The sequence below is a fragment of the Rhododendron vialii genome, chromosome 11a, assembly GCF_030253575.1.
Source record: "Rhododendron vialii isolate Sample 1 chromosome 11a, ASM3025357v1".
NCBI lineage: Eukaryota > Viridiplantae > Streptophyta > Magnoliopsida > Ericales > Ericaceae > Rhododendron > Rhododendron vialii.
In genome coordinates, this window is record NC_080567.1 from 9,023,937 (window position 1) to 9,040,777 (window position 16,841).

At 38.3% G+C, this 16,841-nt stretch overlaps 1 long non-coding RNA gene across 1 annotated transcript; it reads right to left on the minus strand.

Annotated features, from left to right (window-relative positions):
* Nucleotides 1-10,314: 10,314 nt before the first annotated feature.
* LOC131307584 (uncharacterized) lies at nt 10,315-12,165 on the minus strand. Its single transcript, XR_009194167.1, has 3 exons — nt 12,030-12,165; nt 10,937-11,012; nt 10,315-10,632 (listed from the first exon to the last, which is right to left on the minus strand). It is a non-coding gene; the product is annotated as an uncharacterized LOC131307584 (long non-coding RNA).
* Between the last annotated feature and the right edge of the window lie 4,676 nt (nt 12,166-16,841).

Sequence of the window (16,841 nt, forward strand, 5' to 3'; positions counted from 1 at the left end):
CACAAAACGAACAAAATCAAAAAAATATGAATAAAGACAAAAATAAAAAAGCCCAAATGGTCCAAACTACTCCTTAGTGGTAAGTGTCCGACACGTATATGACAATCTCTAAGAGTGTTAGTGCTTCATACACACACATATATACACATATATATTTCTGCATCTATGATTGATTTGGTGGAATCAATCTCCAATTAAACGAGAGAGAGAGAGAGAGAGAGAGAATTTCTATGCAATTAAACATGTATATATCCACAGGTCAATATTCAAACACATAAAAATAGAAGAAGAAAATTTTACCTTGATTGACTTCTTCTCTCAAGAGCCCTAGAAGAAACCTCTGAAAATTGATAGAAAAAGATAAAAGGCGTGGGAAAGAAAAAGAATTGATGATAATGAGGGAAGTAAGAGCCGAAAGAAGAGGACATCGTGGGTTGAGTAGGGAACAAATGGAAAAATCTGAGCACCAAAGTTTAGCGCCCTTTCTGTAGTTTTTTCCCTCTCACAAAAAATAGGTGTAATATCTGCATATGTAACAAAATCCAAAAACTACTACTTAGAAAAATAAAATAAAAAATAAAAAAACATTACCAAACCCATGCCTTCTCGTAGATAAAAATGTATCAAATATACAAATTCTATGCCCTTCCGTTGCATTTTTTATTTTATTGAATCGAATATCAAATGTTCGGGCAACCTCTAGTGGCCCAAAGGTTTGGAATATTTGGTCTTCATGAAATTTGAACTTGCGATCTCTTAAACAACCAATTATATTTTAGAAGTGGTCGATCTGAACCATAAGGAGAAAGTTATCACAAAAGTTGAAGATAATCGGATATCAACGACCGTCTGATCGGACGACATTTGATGCATCCCGATGCATTTAAGTATTAAATTGCAATATCTAACCCCCACATGAGATTTTTTTTTTCCCCGATCGGAACCATCCATCTTTTACGTATTATGGAGTACATCAGTCATACCAAAAATGAAGTTAATTGGATATCGCTATACACTTGATCGGACAGAAAACTCATTTTGTTAATGAAATTGTGTCTCGATAAAGAAGATTTCTAAACCCTATCGAGACAATTTTTTACGAGAATGATATAATCAATAAGGAAAACAAAAGCAACGATTTGGATCTTTGTATTTGTGTCACAGTCAAATGGCTATCGTATGTTCAAGTACAACACAAGACTTAGTTTGTTAACAATTACATTGAACGTTTAAAAGTTAAAAGGTCGTTACCAACTTAATTTTTATAGTGGTCGATCTGAACCTTTAGTATTTCATGTCTCGCTAATTCCATAGGTGTCGCCAAAATCAAAGATGATCGGATATCGGGACCGCTTGATTGGACAACATTTGATGCATCCCGAGGTATTAAAGTATTAGATTGCAAGACCTAACCCCCACCAAAGTCTTTATTTTTTGATCCAAACCGTCTATCTTTTACATATTATGGAGTTCATCATTTGTACCAAGAATGAAGTTGATCGGGTGTCGCTACACATTTGATCGGACGATAATTATCATCCAAAAAATAAATTGCATCCCAATCAAGGAGCTTTATAAACCCAATCGAGCCAATTTTTTACGATAATGGTTTAGTCAATAAACACAACAAAATCAATGGCTTTGATTGTTAAAATAGTTATCTTATTGAGATCCACTAAATAATCGTATCCAATATTATTAAAATAGTTTTGTTAAGTGTACATTTTAAGTGTCATGGAACCGGCTCCATAAAGTATGTGTTCTTATTATTCATCTATCACTATTGAAATTTAAAAGAATAAGACAAAAATAATTTTGGGAGAAAATTTGACAAAGACTAGTTAATATGTTTGTAAGGACCCTAATTTTCGGTAAGTAAAAATTTCGTTAAATATTTAAATTTTATTTTATCTACCTGGAAATTTCTTTTAAAATTCCTTTTTAATTTCTAATAATCCGTCATAATTAGATTTGAGATTTATAAAATTATATCTTTTCATCCTGAACAATTTAGTCCTTTTCTAAAGACAAGTATGCTTATAGAAGCACTTGTATATTTTCATAGTGAATAAAATAAAATCTTTAAATTGTGTTTATTGGCTCAAAATCCTACTTGGCAAATATAATTAGTTTCCAACCGATTAGTTGGAGGAACCGAACTACCACTTCACCTATTTACAATCTCCTAATCCTAGATGAACCTTTTTGACCATCTTTGAGCCTTATGTACCCCTCTCAACCCTAATTGAACCTTTTAGACCTAGGGAGGTAATCATTATACCTCATGACTAGTCATTTCAACCTTACTTATCATCATTCCTTCTACCCATTGGATAATAGTTGCTAGGGAAATTTTTATCCCTTGGATAATGGAAACTAGACTTGCCAATATAGATTTGACAAGACAAATCATGGACCATAGGAAGCCACCATTTTGCTTCCAAAAGAAGCAAACTTAGCCTTGCCATGCATGAAACCCTAAGACTAATAGTCCTAAACCTAATAATTACCCTCCAAGGCTTACTTTCCTAGATTTCCTCTAGGTATATATATACATACCTACATACATAGTACTAGAGAGAGAGAGAGGAGGCCGAGAGGAGAGAGAGAGGGGAAGGAGGCCGAGGGAGAGAGAGAGAGAGAGAGAGAGAGAATGGTGTGCATGTGATTTTGTGCACTCAAACAAGCTACCCTTTAGCCATTCTTACACTCTACCTAAGTACAATGTGACAACCCATTCCTAGACTATTTCAAGCACACTACCTAGCCTTTAATCATCCTAGAAATTGACTACAACCTAGCCTAGGATTGACTAAACATGGGAAGACTACATGTTAGCCTAGCCATCATTTCCTTCTTACTTGCAAGGCTTGCCAACCTAGGGTGTAATTACCTAGGATCTTCTTTAAAGGCCTAAAAATCCTTCATGATCACTTAGCCTTACACCTATGATGGATTGACAAGGTTTTGGCTTGATTAAAGGCGTGATTGGACAAGACCATGGAACAAATCCATGGGAGAAAGAAAAAGAGAGAGGGCCGGCCAACGAGAGGGAGAGAGAGCCAAGATTTTTGCTATAAATAGCACCCCCCCTCATGCCATTCAGCTCACATCTTCCATCCTTCAACTTCTCTCTCTAGAAATCCTTGTGTTCTTACTTTGTTCTTTCTTGTTCTTGGTGTTCTTGAGTTTCATCTTAAGTTCTTCAAGAAACTCATCCTAGGCCGCCACTAAACCACCACCCTCCACCCTTTCGATTCCAAAAGTTAGTAGTTTTAGTCAAGAACTAGTTTCGAGAGAAACCTTTCTCTTTCGAAGCTATCATAAGATCACCGTAGGAAGTTACTCCGTCCGATAGCCGACTTACTTCCCGTAGCCGCCCTACCGCCAAGAAGAATGGTTGAATCTTCTTATCCCCTATCTCTAAGTATATGTAGAATATTTCTACTATTTACTCTAAGTATAATCGAAGTTTGTATAATTTGAAAAGCATGAAGAAAGGTAGCTAGTATACTTATTTTGCTAAAGGATATAAGAGCATGTTGAATAATCAACCTTTACTTCAATAAACATATGTTGTTTTGAACTTCCCACAAAGGATATGAAAGAACTGATTTTGAAAGATAGGAATCTAACACTTGATTAGAAGTATTCATATTTTGATCTTTAGGATGGTTATGAGCATGCATACGTGATTACTAAGATTATTTGCCTTGATGAGCGATAAAGCATAAGTGATTTTCACTCCAAAGGCGTCCGTACATGTGGCGTTATGCTTTAAGCGGTGATTTGAGCATGATTAGATGATATAGAGTTGGATGATCTTGCTAGTTTAGTTTCAAGATTATAATGAACGATTTATGATTACGAATGTGAAAGGTCCTACCGCGGAGTCGTTGCATGAAAACGAGACACCGAAATCGAGAAGGTTGAAACATGACACTTAGGGTGTGTTAAAGTCAAGATAAGTTTTGAAACCACAATGGGGCTGGGCTTGGCAGCACATTGTGTGGTGTGTCTGTGTGAAAATGATTTCGAAAAACCCAATGAGAACCCAGACTGGCGGAATCATTGTAGGGATACTCGGGAACCCGGAACGGCGGAACCGAGGGATGAATTGTGGTTTGGTTATCCGTGGAGAGGAGCCAACACGATTGTTTTAATGATTTTTGAAAAACCCAAAATGGGAACCCGGACCGGCGGAACCATTGTGGGATACTCAGGAGACCGGAACGGCAGAACCGAGGTTGGGTGTTTTAAAAATGATTTTTGAAAATGTTGACTTGGTAAATGAAAGGTGAAACCAGTGACACGGTCTACGAAATGTCGCGTAGGAAAAACTCAGAAAATCATGGACACGAGCATTAGCTTGGATAAGTGAATGTGGAGGTGTCATTGTTAGCTGTTCTGTCAAATATGCATGTACTATGTGGAAACCATTAATTTTATGATCTATTGTTCATAAGTTAAGGGTTAGTGGGTATGGATTATTCTATTGAGCTCCTGTAACTCATGGTGTTACCTTTTGGTGACCCTGGCATATTATACTTGGGGTGACGCTGGTATAATGTGTCAGACTTTGTAGATGAACAAGGTGAGCTGTACACCTTGGAGGTCTTTGGAGCCAAAGAGCTAGCTAGGATGGAACAGCAAGCGGAGCTGTAGTTAGGAACCCTAGTTTCCCTCCCTTTTGTAATGAAAGTACTCTTATGGAGGTTGTGATGCAATAATGAGCAAGACTCTATTTTGAAGTGCAGTAGATAGGAACCCTAGCTCCCCCTCCTTTTGTTGAATAAAAGTACTCTTATGAGAGTTATGATGTAATATCGAGTCAGATTCTATTTAAGTTTCAATGAAAATGTTTATTTAATGTTCCCAAAATTAGGGCGTTACAACTTGGTATCAGAGCTTTAGGTTCAAAACCTCGGCCATGGGTAGAATGGGTCGAACCATAAGATAGTTTAACTATTGCACAAACAAGAATTGAGTTTAAGTTTATCGTCCCAAATTGGGTGAAATTCTGACAAAACAATCTTCGGATTGAAGCAAGGTTTGGAAATTGGCCGTACCACCGAGCTGGGAATTCCCAAACAATTGAATGATAACTTAAATCAAAAATTGAATGTGGAATTTAGAAACTCGAAGTTTTCTTTAGAGTTAATAAAACCTAGTTTTAAACGTTACTAATTGAGGTTAAAACTCTTTCCTTGTAGATGAACCACTTGAACCACCTAGTCAACCTGTTAGCTGGAGCTCGCCAATTCAAGTACACCATAGAAACTATGATGACCCAACTGACTGAGGATCCCAACTACATTGCCGCTGTACTCGCAGAAATACGAGATTTCAAGAGAGTGCAGCAGAATACCCCTATTCCCGTTGAAGAGGATCCTTGGTTTCCTGAAATGTTTCCCATCCTATATGCCTTCTACGGATTCTTCGGTGCCCTACCCTTGATGCAAAACTTTGAGGTTGGTGATGAGGAGGAAGAAATCAGTGATGACGGGGACACCAATGAGATGACCAAGGACGAAAACCTGATAGATGAAAGGAATCTCGAAGAGAACGAGGCTCCACAAGACCCGTGAAAGCCAAAGATACTACTTAGGCGCACCGTGAATAAATCTAGTAACCGTTGTAATCCTTCGGGATGTAGGATGTCAAAGATCAAGATCACTGTTGTTTGTTTTTCCTAGGTTGTACTCGTGCTATGTTTGTTAATAAAAAGGCTTATTTCAGTTACTACTGTAACGCCCCCAATTCTGGGTACGTTAATAAGACTTTTTATTACAAAAGCAAGTGAGTCTGGCTCATTATTACATCACAAAGTCTTACAAGAGTACTTTTAGACAAACAAGGAGGGAGCTAGGGTTCCTAACTACTGCTCCGCTTCTTCCTCCATCCGGGCTAGCTCTTTGGCCCCAAAGGCCTCCAAGGTGTAGAGTTCACCCTGTTCATCTACGAGGTCTGACATATTATACCGGCATCGCCACCAATATAATATGTCAGGGTCACCAAAAAGGCAACACCGTGAGCTACAACGCTCAATAGAATAACCCAAACCCTCTAACCCTTAACTTACAAACGATACATCATAAAATCAATAATTTCCACATAGTGCATGCTTATCTAACCAAATTAACTAACAATGACACATCCGCATTCGAAAATCAATCAACGTTGGTGTCCAAGATTTGTGAGTTTCTCCTACGCGACATCTCGTAAACTATGTCTCGTTTTCCTCATTTCATAACCCATATTTTAAAAACCCATTTTTAACACACCCAACCTCGGTTCCGCCGTTCCGGGTTCCCGAGTATCCTCACAATGGTTCTGCCGCACCGGGTTCCCATTGGCACACTTTGCATTGGCTCCTCTCCGCGAATAACCAAGCCACACACCCAACTTCGGTTCCGCCATTCCGGTCTCCCGAGTATCCTCACAATGGTTCCGCCGTCCTGGGTTCCCATTGGCACACAAAACACACACCACACAATGGGCTACCACGCCCGGCCACATTGCGGTTTCCAAAACATTTCACTTTTCAAAAACACGCCTTTTCATAAATCACACCCTAGGTGCCATGTTTCTAATTTTCTCGATTTTCGTGTCTCGTTCTCATGCATTGACTCTGCGGTAGGACTTCACATGTAATCATAAATCATTCATTGAAAACTTGGAACTAAACTAATAAGAACATCCAACTCAATATTATACCACAAGTAATGCAAGCAATTTACGTAAGCATGCTCATAACCCTTTTTAAAGATCAAATTCCGAATACTTCTGTTCAAGCAATAATATTCCAATCTTTCAAAAACCGTTCTATCTTACTCTATGGAAAATTCTAAACAACATGTTTATTCGAAGTTAAAAGTTGATTATTCCAACATGCTTAAACTTCCATTTAGCAAAAATAAGTTTGTTAACTATCATGCATTTCAAACGTCATAACCTTATCTACTTTAACGAAAACGATTAAGAAAATTATACTTTGAACTTACGGACATTTCTACTTTTTAACATACGATTCTATACTATACGTAGAGTAAGTGGACTAGGGTTTCTACTTTTCTTCTTGGCGGTAGTGGCGACTACGGAAAGTAAGTAGACGATCGGGCGGAGAAACTTCCTACGGTATGCTTCCAGAAGTTTTGAAAGAGAAAGGTTTCCCTCGAAACTTGATCTTGACTAAACTACTTGAACTTTTTGGATCGAAAAGGGTTTTAGGATGAGTTTCTTGAAGAACTTAGGAAGAACTTCAAGAATGTTCAAGAAACAAGAAAAAACAAAGTAAGAACACAAATCTTTTTTTTCTAGAGAGAGAAGTTGCTAGGTGAAGGTGTGAGTTGAATGGTTAGACAAGGGTGCTATTTATAGCAAAAGTCTTTGCTATTACCCAAGGGATAAAATTTTTCCTAGCAATTCTTGTCCAATGGGTAAAAGGCCTTGAATGACTAGATTTTGTACTTGGGTAGATCTTAGGAAGATTTCAAGATTTGGTTGTCATGTAGTACTAGGATTGTGTGTGAGGTTGGCTAAAAGATGAGCAACACATGCACACACATCACTCTCTCTCTCCCTCACCCTCTCTCGGCCTCCCCCCCCTCTCTCTCTCTCTCACGGCTCTCTCTCTCTCTCTCTCTCTCTCTCTCCTAGTACTAGTACATATATATATATACATATATATATATATACATATATATATATATATGTATATATATATTCTTCTATGTACAAGTAAATATATATATACAATAATGTACTTAGAGTACTATGGGATTTTAAAACTAAGATTTTCCTAATAAACAATTCAATTAAACACATGTGTACATATATATATATATATATATATATATATATATATATATAAGTCCAAGTGCACAAATATATATATTAGTATGTACCATGCAATCTATGAAGATTTCCAAATCCAATAAAAAATTATAAGATCAAAACTCCCTATTAAACTAATCCAATTTAGCACACGTCTCCTATTAAAATAATGAACTAGTGTACCTAGGAAATCTAGGGTATTAATATATAAAGTACACACACACACACACACACACACACACACACATATATATATATATATATATTAGTATATCAACACATGGGAAATTTAGAAAATGATTTGTTTAATAACCCTTGTACTTATTGGAAAGATTAACCCTATTATCCAAGGGGTAATAATTTCTCTAACGGTTATTGACCAATGGATAAAATGAATACTTAAATAAGACCTTGAAAGACTACATGTCCTTTTAATCATGAGGATATATATAATTGTATATATGTACAAACAAATCTAACTTAGATATTTTAATGGAAATCCTATTGTCCAATGGATAAAAATTTCTCTAACTTTTATCGTCTAATGGGTAATGGTTAAAAGGTAACTAAATGGTTTGGTAGTTAGGTTTCTCTAACTAATTGGTTAAAAGCTAACTATACTAGCCAAGAGATATAATTTAAGTATGACGGATTAACAGAGTTAACAAGAAAATCAATAAGCCATCCAAGAGAAATTTAAAATTTTGAATAAACAACGAAATTTTTATTTACTAAAAATCGGAGTTGTTACAACCTATCCCCCTTAAACAATTTCGTCCTCGAAATTAGGTGTACGCTCGGATTCGAACAGGTGAGGGTAGTTTGCTCTCATGGTTTCTTCTCTCTCCCACGAGGTTTCTCCAGATCCACGGTGCTTCCACAAAAGTCGTACCAATTTGATGGTCTTGTTCCGGATCACCTTCTCACTTTGGTCCTGAATCTCTATGGGTTCTTCCTCATATGTCGCGTCGTCTTCGATGGTGATGTCTTCCCAATTGAGAACATGGGTGGGTAAGGCGAGGTACTTGCGAAGCATTGAAACGCGAAACACATTATGCACTCTATCTAGCTGTGGCGGCAAGGCTAGATGATACGCAACCTTCCCAATCTTCTCTACAATGTCGAAGGGTCCGATGTATCGTGGGGATAGTTTTCCCTTCTTCCCAAATCTAATGACTCCCTTCTTCGGTCTAATCTTCAGGAATACATGATCTCCTACTGCAAAGGATAAAGGTCGGCTCCTTTTATCCGCATAACTCTTCTGTCGGCTCTGAGCGGTCTGGATCCTTTGCCGGATGGTCTTGACCTTCTCTGTGGTATCCTGTACTATGTCAGGTCCAATCAATCCCATTTCTCCAGCATCTGTCTAGCAGGCTGGGGATCGACAAGGTCGGCCGTAGAGAGCTTCGTACGGTGCCATCCCAATACTTGCTTGGTAGCTGTTGTTATAGGCAAACTCCACCAACGGTAAGTGCTGCTCCCAATTTCCGGAGAAATCCAGGGCACAGGCTCTCAGCATGTCCTCCGATGTCTTAATAGTCCTCTCCGTTTGTCCATCTGTTTGTGGGTGGAAGGTTGTACTAAGCCTTACGTCTGTTCCCAACGCTTTCTGTAATCCCTTCCAAAAATGTGATACAAAATGTGGGTCTCTGTTAGATACTATCGAGACAGGTACTCCATGTAGTCGTATGATTTTTCGAATGTACAACAGGCTCGTTGCTCCACGTTCTCTGTCATCTTGATAGGGAGAAAATGCGCGGATTTGGTGAGTCGATCCACGATCACCCAAATGGCTGTGTTGGACTTGGCGGATCTGGGCAATCCAGTCACGAAATCCATCGGATGTGCTCCCACTTCCAGGTTGGAATTGGTAAAGGTTGGAGGTCTCCTCCCAGTTTCTAATGTTCGGCCTTGACTTGTTGACACACCAAGCAGGTAGATACAAATCGGGCTATGTCCTTTTTCATTCCTTCCCACCAGTACGTTCTTCGCAGGTCATGATACATCTTCGTACCGCCAGGGTGAACTGCGAAGTTCGAATGGTGAGCTTCTCGGAGTACAGCTTCTCGAAGGGTCTCAATATTAGGTACGAATACCTTTCCCTTGAATCTCAGGCTGTTATCCTTCTCAATTGTCCATCCTGGTAACGCCTTTCCTTCTAGGATTCGGTACCGAATGAACTCACAATCCTGCTCAAAGGTCTGAGCTAGTAGGATTTCTTGGTGGAGTGCTGGCTCTGCAACTAGGGCATATAATTGTGCGCTCCCATTTTCTGACGATGGTCAGAGGTTGAATTCGTTGAGGGTGTCCACCATCTCCCATTCCTTAATGGCTGTCTTGGCCTTCTGTGCCCTATCCTTTCGGCTTAGAGCGTCAGCTACCACATTGGCCTTGCTGGGGTGATACTGAAGCGTAAACTTGTAGTCCTCCAAGTACTCCATCCATTAGCGCTAGTGTCACGCCCCGTTCCGGAATAGCACCTCATCGGCCTATCCCGATACGACACGCGACAACAGCCCAACAACAACCAGTTACTAGCAATTCCAAGAATAATTAAATATTGAAGTTTAAAAGCCACATTTTATTTACATCTCAAAAATGATTGTCATTTACAAACTACAGCGGAAGTCTGTCAAGAAATAAACATAACCAACTAATATCCAAAACTAAACCAAGCAAAAATCATCTACGGGCCAGGAGACAAGGACTCTCTCAGGCCTCAACCACGCACTTCTCAGGCGAGTCACAAAAACGCAAAATGTGACCTGTAGTGGACACCGACCTATACCTGCAAAACTGGAACCCAAAACGAGTTCCAGGAGTGTAAATGAGACATGGATGTTGTTCAATATAGACAATAAATCCAAGTTCATCATTAATTAAGCATTAAGCAAATAATCGACACAAAGTCTTTAATCCGACACAAAGTCATTGGCTCGACACAAAGTCATAATTTTGGCATAATGCCATTGAATCGACACAAAGTCAAAGGCTCGACACAAAGTCCGGCCGTTGGCCGTTATTGCCCATCGACACGAAGTCACAGTTCAATATCACAAGTTCAATCCAAATGAAGAACATCTATGAATCGAACACTCACCTCGGTCTCCAACAAAAAGAAAACCAACGCAGTCACTCCCTACGTGGAGCTGCGGTACTCGTTGTCGCCTCCGAACCTAACAAATATTCCGCACATATGAGCTCAAAGTTTAATTCCAAAAGCAAAGAAGTAAATTCATCAATTTGTACTTCAAAGCCAAATATCTCACAAACACACACTTTCTAGCAGAACCAGCGATCGAATTTTGACTATAGCATTCTATAGGTTTCAAAGAATACTACAAGACCACCACCACTTGCAAGAAGACTTCTAGTACATCAATCTAGATATAAAATTTGCCCAAATTGGACTCCGAATGACTAAGATATGCTCAATTGAAATTACACATCTAAAACAGAAACTACAGACCCGGCAGAACAGTCTGCGATCGAATGCTCATTAAAAATCACATACTCAATCTTTTCCAATAATTCCAACACCAAAACTTCACCAATTGATCAATGTTTGAGACTCAACAGCATCCATAGTCAGTAAGCATATTCAACTATGAAAAAAATTGATGAAGAACACAGCTATAAAACCTGCCCAGAATCTCAGAATCACCAAACTATTAACTTCAGAACCAAAACTGCTTTTTCTCAGACCAAACTAAGGCACAATCTTTACAGATTCAGAAAGATATACAAGTCTAGTTTCGGAATCAAGAAACAGTGCGTAAAACCGATACCCGAGCAAGAAGTTATGCCTGTTTTTCCAACATGTGTCTGGGCTGTCTGCCCAGACGCGAATCTGACACCAGTTCAGTCCACGAATTTTGTAGGCCAAACCACTTTGAGCTATTTTCTGAAAATTTAACACGATGCAATAGACTTACAGATGAACCTTCAGGATTTTTTTCAAGAATTTAAAAGATTTCTAGGTACCTTGATTAAATTTGTCAAAAACAGGACAGACTCAACTCTGCTCAAAACACAGTTATGCATATTCATATGTTATACACGAATTTTTCTGAAAGTAAACCCAATTCCAACCTCAAAAACCCTCTCAAGGCTTCAATTCAGAGCTAGCAATATGCCAAGTATGAAATTGAACAATAAAATCATAGATTTAAGTATAGGAAAACATGAATTACCAAAGAAGGTCTTCAATTCAAGTTCTAATCCTTAATTCCCTCTTCCTTCCTTCTTCTCCTTCTTCTCCCTCCACCGTTGCTCTCTCTCTCTCTCTCTCTCTCTCTCTCTCTCTCTCTCTCTCTAACGTAAAACCTCCTGATGGGTTTTCTTCTTCTTGTTTTATTTTTCTTTTCTTTGTTTTGAAGAAACCCACACACACCCAACACATCAGCACACACACACGGCACACATGCACAATTTAAAAAAAATTGCACTTTAGCCCTTAAGTTATTAAATTTAGCATTTAAGCACCTCAAAGATAAAAGGATGTTACACCTAGAATGACTAGATTTTGTACTTGGGTAGATCTTAGGAAGATTTCAAAATTTGGTTGTCATGTAGTACTAGGATTGTGTGTGAGGTTGGCTAAAAGATGAGCAACACATGCACACACATCACTCTCTCTCTCCCTCACCCTCTCTCGGCCTCCCCCTCTCTCTCTCTCTGCCCCTCTCTCTCCTAGTACTAGTACACACACACACACACACACACACACACACATATATATATATATATATATTCTTCTATGTACAAGTAAATATATATATACAATAATGTACTTAGAGTACTATGGAATTTTAAAACTAAGATTTTCCTAATAAACAATTCAATTAAACACATGTGTACATATATATATAAATAAGTCCAAGTACACAAATATATATATATATATATATATATATATATATATATTAGTATGTACCATGCAATCTATGAAGATTTTCAAATCCAATAAAAAATTATAAGATCAAAATTCCCTATTAAACTAATCCAATTTAGCACATGTCTCCTATTAAAATAATGAACTATTGTACCTAGGAAATCTAGGGTATTAATATATAAAGTACATACATACATATATATATATATATCAACACATGGGAAATCTAGAAAATGATTTGTTTAATAACCCTTGTACTTATTGGAAAGATTAACCCTATTATCCAAGGGGTAATAATTTTCCTAACGGTTATTGACCAATGGATAAAAAGAATACTTAAATAAGACATTGAAAGACTACATGTCAATCATGAGGATATATATAATTGTATATATGTACCTAACAAATCTAACTTAGATATTTTAATGGAAATCTTATTGTCCAATGGATAAAAGTTTTCCTAACTTTTATCGTCCAATGGGTAATGGTTAAAAGTAACTAAATGGTTATACGAAGTGGGTACAAACACAAAGTAGGTAAGGATCAAAGGGAGAGAATACAAGACACATGATATATTAGGAAAACACTGACTTTCATTAGCTTGCTTACTTGCTTGATTTTTACAACGGAGTGAGCCCTCCTTTTATAGGCGTAAAGAGAGAATACTGACACAAAAGTTTACATCACATATTACATCACTCCAATAGTATTACACATATAATTGGTGACACACTCCTGCCACAATGTAGACTTTCCTACCTACTACATTTATTACCTATATGTCTATTACTAGCCAATAAGTCATACCTGACTTCCTACAATTATTATGCCTACTAGGTATAGCTTTCCACAACGTAATACATCAACAGTACATAACAGTAAACATCAATAATATTACCCTCTCCTGGAAATGGAAAGGGGGCACCACGCAAAAGAGACAGCTGGCCTGAATACAGGGATGTTATTCGGGATTATCTGAACCACTGCTTCCAGAATAGTCTTCAGTTCTGTCTGTCAAATAATACTGTTCCAAAAGATAGCGGATATTTTGGCGCCATTCTTCCGGATAAGTATCATTGAATTTCCAATTTGCAGATTCATAATGGAGGAGAGATGAAGGTACTTCTGCAGGTGTCAATCCATTGAGTGAACACAGTGTTTGAGTCATGACAAGATAATTTCCATTGTAGTTCTGGATGTTATGAGACTCCTGATATGCCGAGATGAATATAGTGTGATACTCCTTTCTCCATGTGATAGAACCATCTGGATTTGGATGACTCTTGTTGTTGCGACTTGTCCAAAAAGCAAATTGGAGATCTCCGCCTGCACTGTTGGGGATTTGTCTGATCTTCTGTTGCCAGTAAGGTATGCTTCCAAAGAGCAAGAGAAATTTCAAAAAGAAATCTTTTGGAGGTTGAACTTGATTGAACGCCGTATGAGCCAGATAAACCAAGACTGCTGATTTATTAAAACAGACACTTATAGTATACACATCGACTAAATACCATAAGAGGCGATAGGCTTCTTTTTTAAAATAAAAAACATTGTGGTAAGACACTTCAAACTGGGTGAGAAATGGATAGACAGGATGGAAAGGTAGACCTTTTATGGGACCTTCATCAAAACCATATTTGAAAATACAGAGATGTTGAAGGTTTTGACACATTTAGACACACCTGGAAAGAAGGGTTAACTCTAAAATGTGACACTGAATGTGGACAGGAAAATTGACTGGATGGAAACAGGAAATCATTGGAAAACAACCAGGAACAAAGGAATGTGGTTTTGTTTTTGAAAACTGATTGATCTCTTTTTTGAGCCTTAACAGAAAATCAGGGAGGACATTTGTTTTTCCTTTTATGTGAATAGCATCAAAACTCCAATTGGAAAACCAATTTGCCCATCTGAGTAACTGTGCCTTTGGGAGGTGCTTCTGTTTGAACTTGAGCATGCTGAGAAAACTCATCATATCAGTCTCAATTAGAAAATGATGACCGATTAGATGAAATTCAAACTTCTCAATGCTCCTTTTGATTGCTAGAATTTCTTTGTAAGTAGAGTGGTAATGAAGTTCTGTTGGAGAGAAAGCACCACTCTTGTATCCACAAATTCTGCGCTTTTGATCTGAATTTTCTTCCAAAAGAACTGCTCCTCAATATAGATCAAAGGCATCTATCTGAAGAACTCTCATCCCATCTGAAGGTATGGTTAATGGAGGAAGGGTTTTGGATATGGCTTTGAGGTCGATGACAGCTTTGGTACAATGGGTTGACCATGGAGGAGGGTTTTTCTTTAGTAGAGCTGAAAGAGGAGTACGGTATTGGGCAAGATTGGGAATGAAATCAACCATATAATTAACAATTCCAAGGAACTGTTGAACTTGTTTGACTGTGAGATTTTCATCTGGAAAGTGGTCAAGTTGGGAGGCTATATGAGGTTGAAGGGCATATTGACCTTTACAGATATGCATCCCTAAAAAATCAATTTCTAGTTGGGCAAGAAGCATCTTTTTCTCTGAAAGCATGATACCATGGGTTTGGACTAAGGAATGGAAAATTTGTAGTAGGACAACATGAGACTCAATATCTGGAGAAAAGAGTAGGATGTCATCAATGTAGACAAGTGCTGAGGATAGGATAGGAGCAAATACCCGAATCATGGCCTTTTGAAACAAAGATGGGGTTGTTTTTAATCCAAAAGGCATGACTGACCACTGGAAATGGTGATCTGGAATGCAAAAACTAGTTTTGGGATGATCATCTGGATGAATGCCCAGCTGCCAGAAACCTGCTTTCAAGTCAAATTTTGAGAAATTTTGAGCTTTAGGCAAGTTTGCAAAGAGAACACTTCTCCGAGGAAGAGGGAATTTGTTATTCTGTAGAAAATGATTAAGAGGCTGGTAATTGATAACCAGGCGAAGCTTTCCTCTTATCTGCTCTGTTCTTTTATTTACATAAAATGCTTCACATGCCCACTGAGAGGTTGTGGGCTCAATCAAACCTTCTAACTGGAGTTGCTGGAGTTCTTGAAGAGCAAGCTGGTAATGTTCTGGTTTCATTCCATGATGGGTAGTTTTGGTGGGGTTGATGTCTTCATTTTTCTTAAAGGGAAGAGAAATGAAGAAATCTGAGTTTTTCCAGAGTGGGTTGGAGCATTTGGTGAGGAACTGAGAATGAGATTCAGCATAGGAAGTTTGGATTATGGCTTCTTTGATGGAGGAGAAATTTTCTATGGAAAAGAGATTTGGCTGAGTGGTCCAGGGTAACAGGTAGTTTTTGTATTTCAAGTCTTTTTTGAGCCAAGAGACTTTGCTGAGACTTTGGAGAATATCAAAGCTTAGCAATAAATCTTTTCTTGGGAGATCAGAACCACAGACTTGGTGTTTTATGGTGTGGGAAAAGTTGGATGATTATAGGCTTACTGATTAGAGTGATGACAAAAGTTTCTCCATTGGCTGCTATAAAGGGTCTGAAACATGACTGCCAGTAGGACCTGGGGAGGATTGCTGGGTTGAGAATGGAGGTTGCTGCACTAGTATCAAAGAAAGCGATAACTGGTATAGGCTCAACCTTGGCTACAGGTTGAGCCAGCATGATGTTAGAGGACCCAAATGTTTGGACTTCATAGGGGAATGAGTCAGGATCAACCAAGGAGTCATCTGATTCTGATGAATCATCTGAATCATCAAAAATGAATGCAAGAACTGCTTCATCTGTTGCTTCATCATCAATAGAAAACAGTGATTCAACATCAGCATCTTCAAGATCATCATCAACGAGAGCCAAAGAGCTCACCATCTTGTCTCTTGCTGCTTTATTTGGACACTGTTTTGCATAGTGCCCTTTCTTTCTGCATATGTAGCAACGATCAAACTTTCGCTGCCCTCTGTACTTTTTCTTCTTGAAAAATTTTCATTTTTTCCGGTGTGAGAACTTGCCATATTTTGGAAACTTGCCAGGAGTTTGAAACTTCCATTTCTGAAAGTGTTTGGACTTCCGATACGAAGGGCGGCAAGTGCACTTCTTGTCTTTGCACTTTATAGATAGGTCTGGTCAATCACATGCTTTGCCAAGAAGTTTTCCCTGTTCTTCAAGAGTTCTGAGGAATT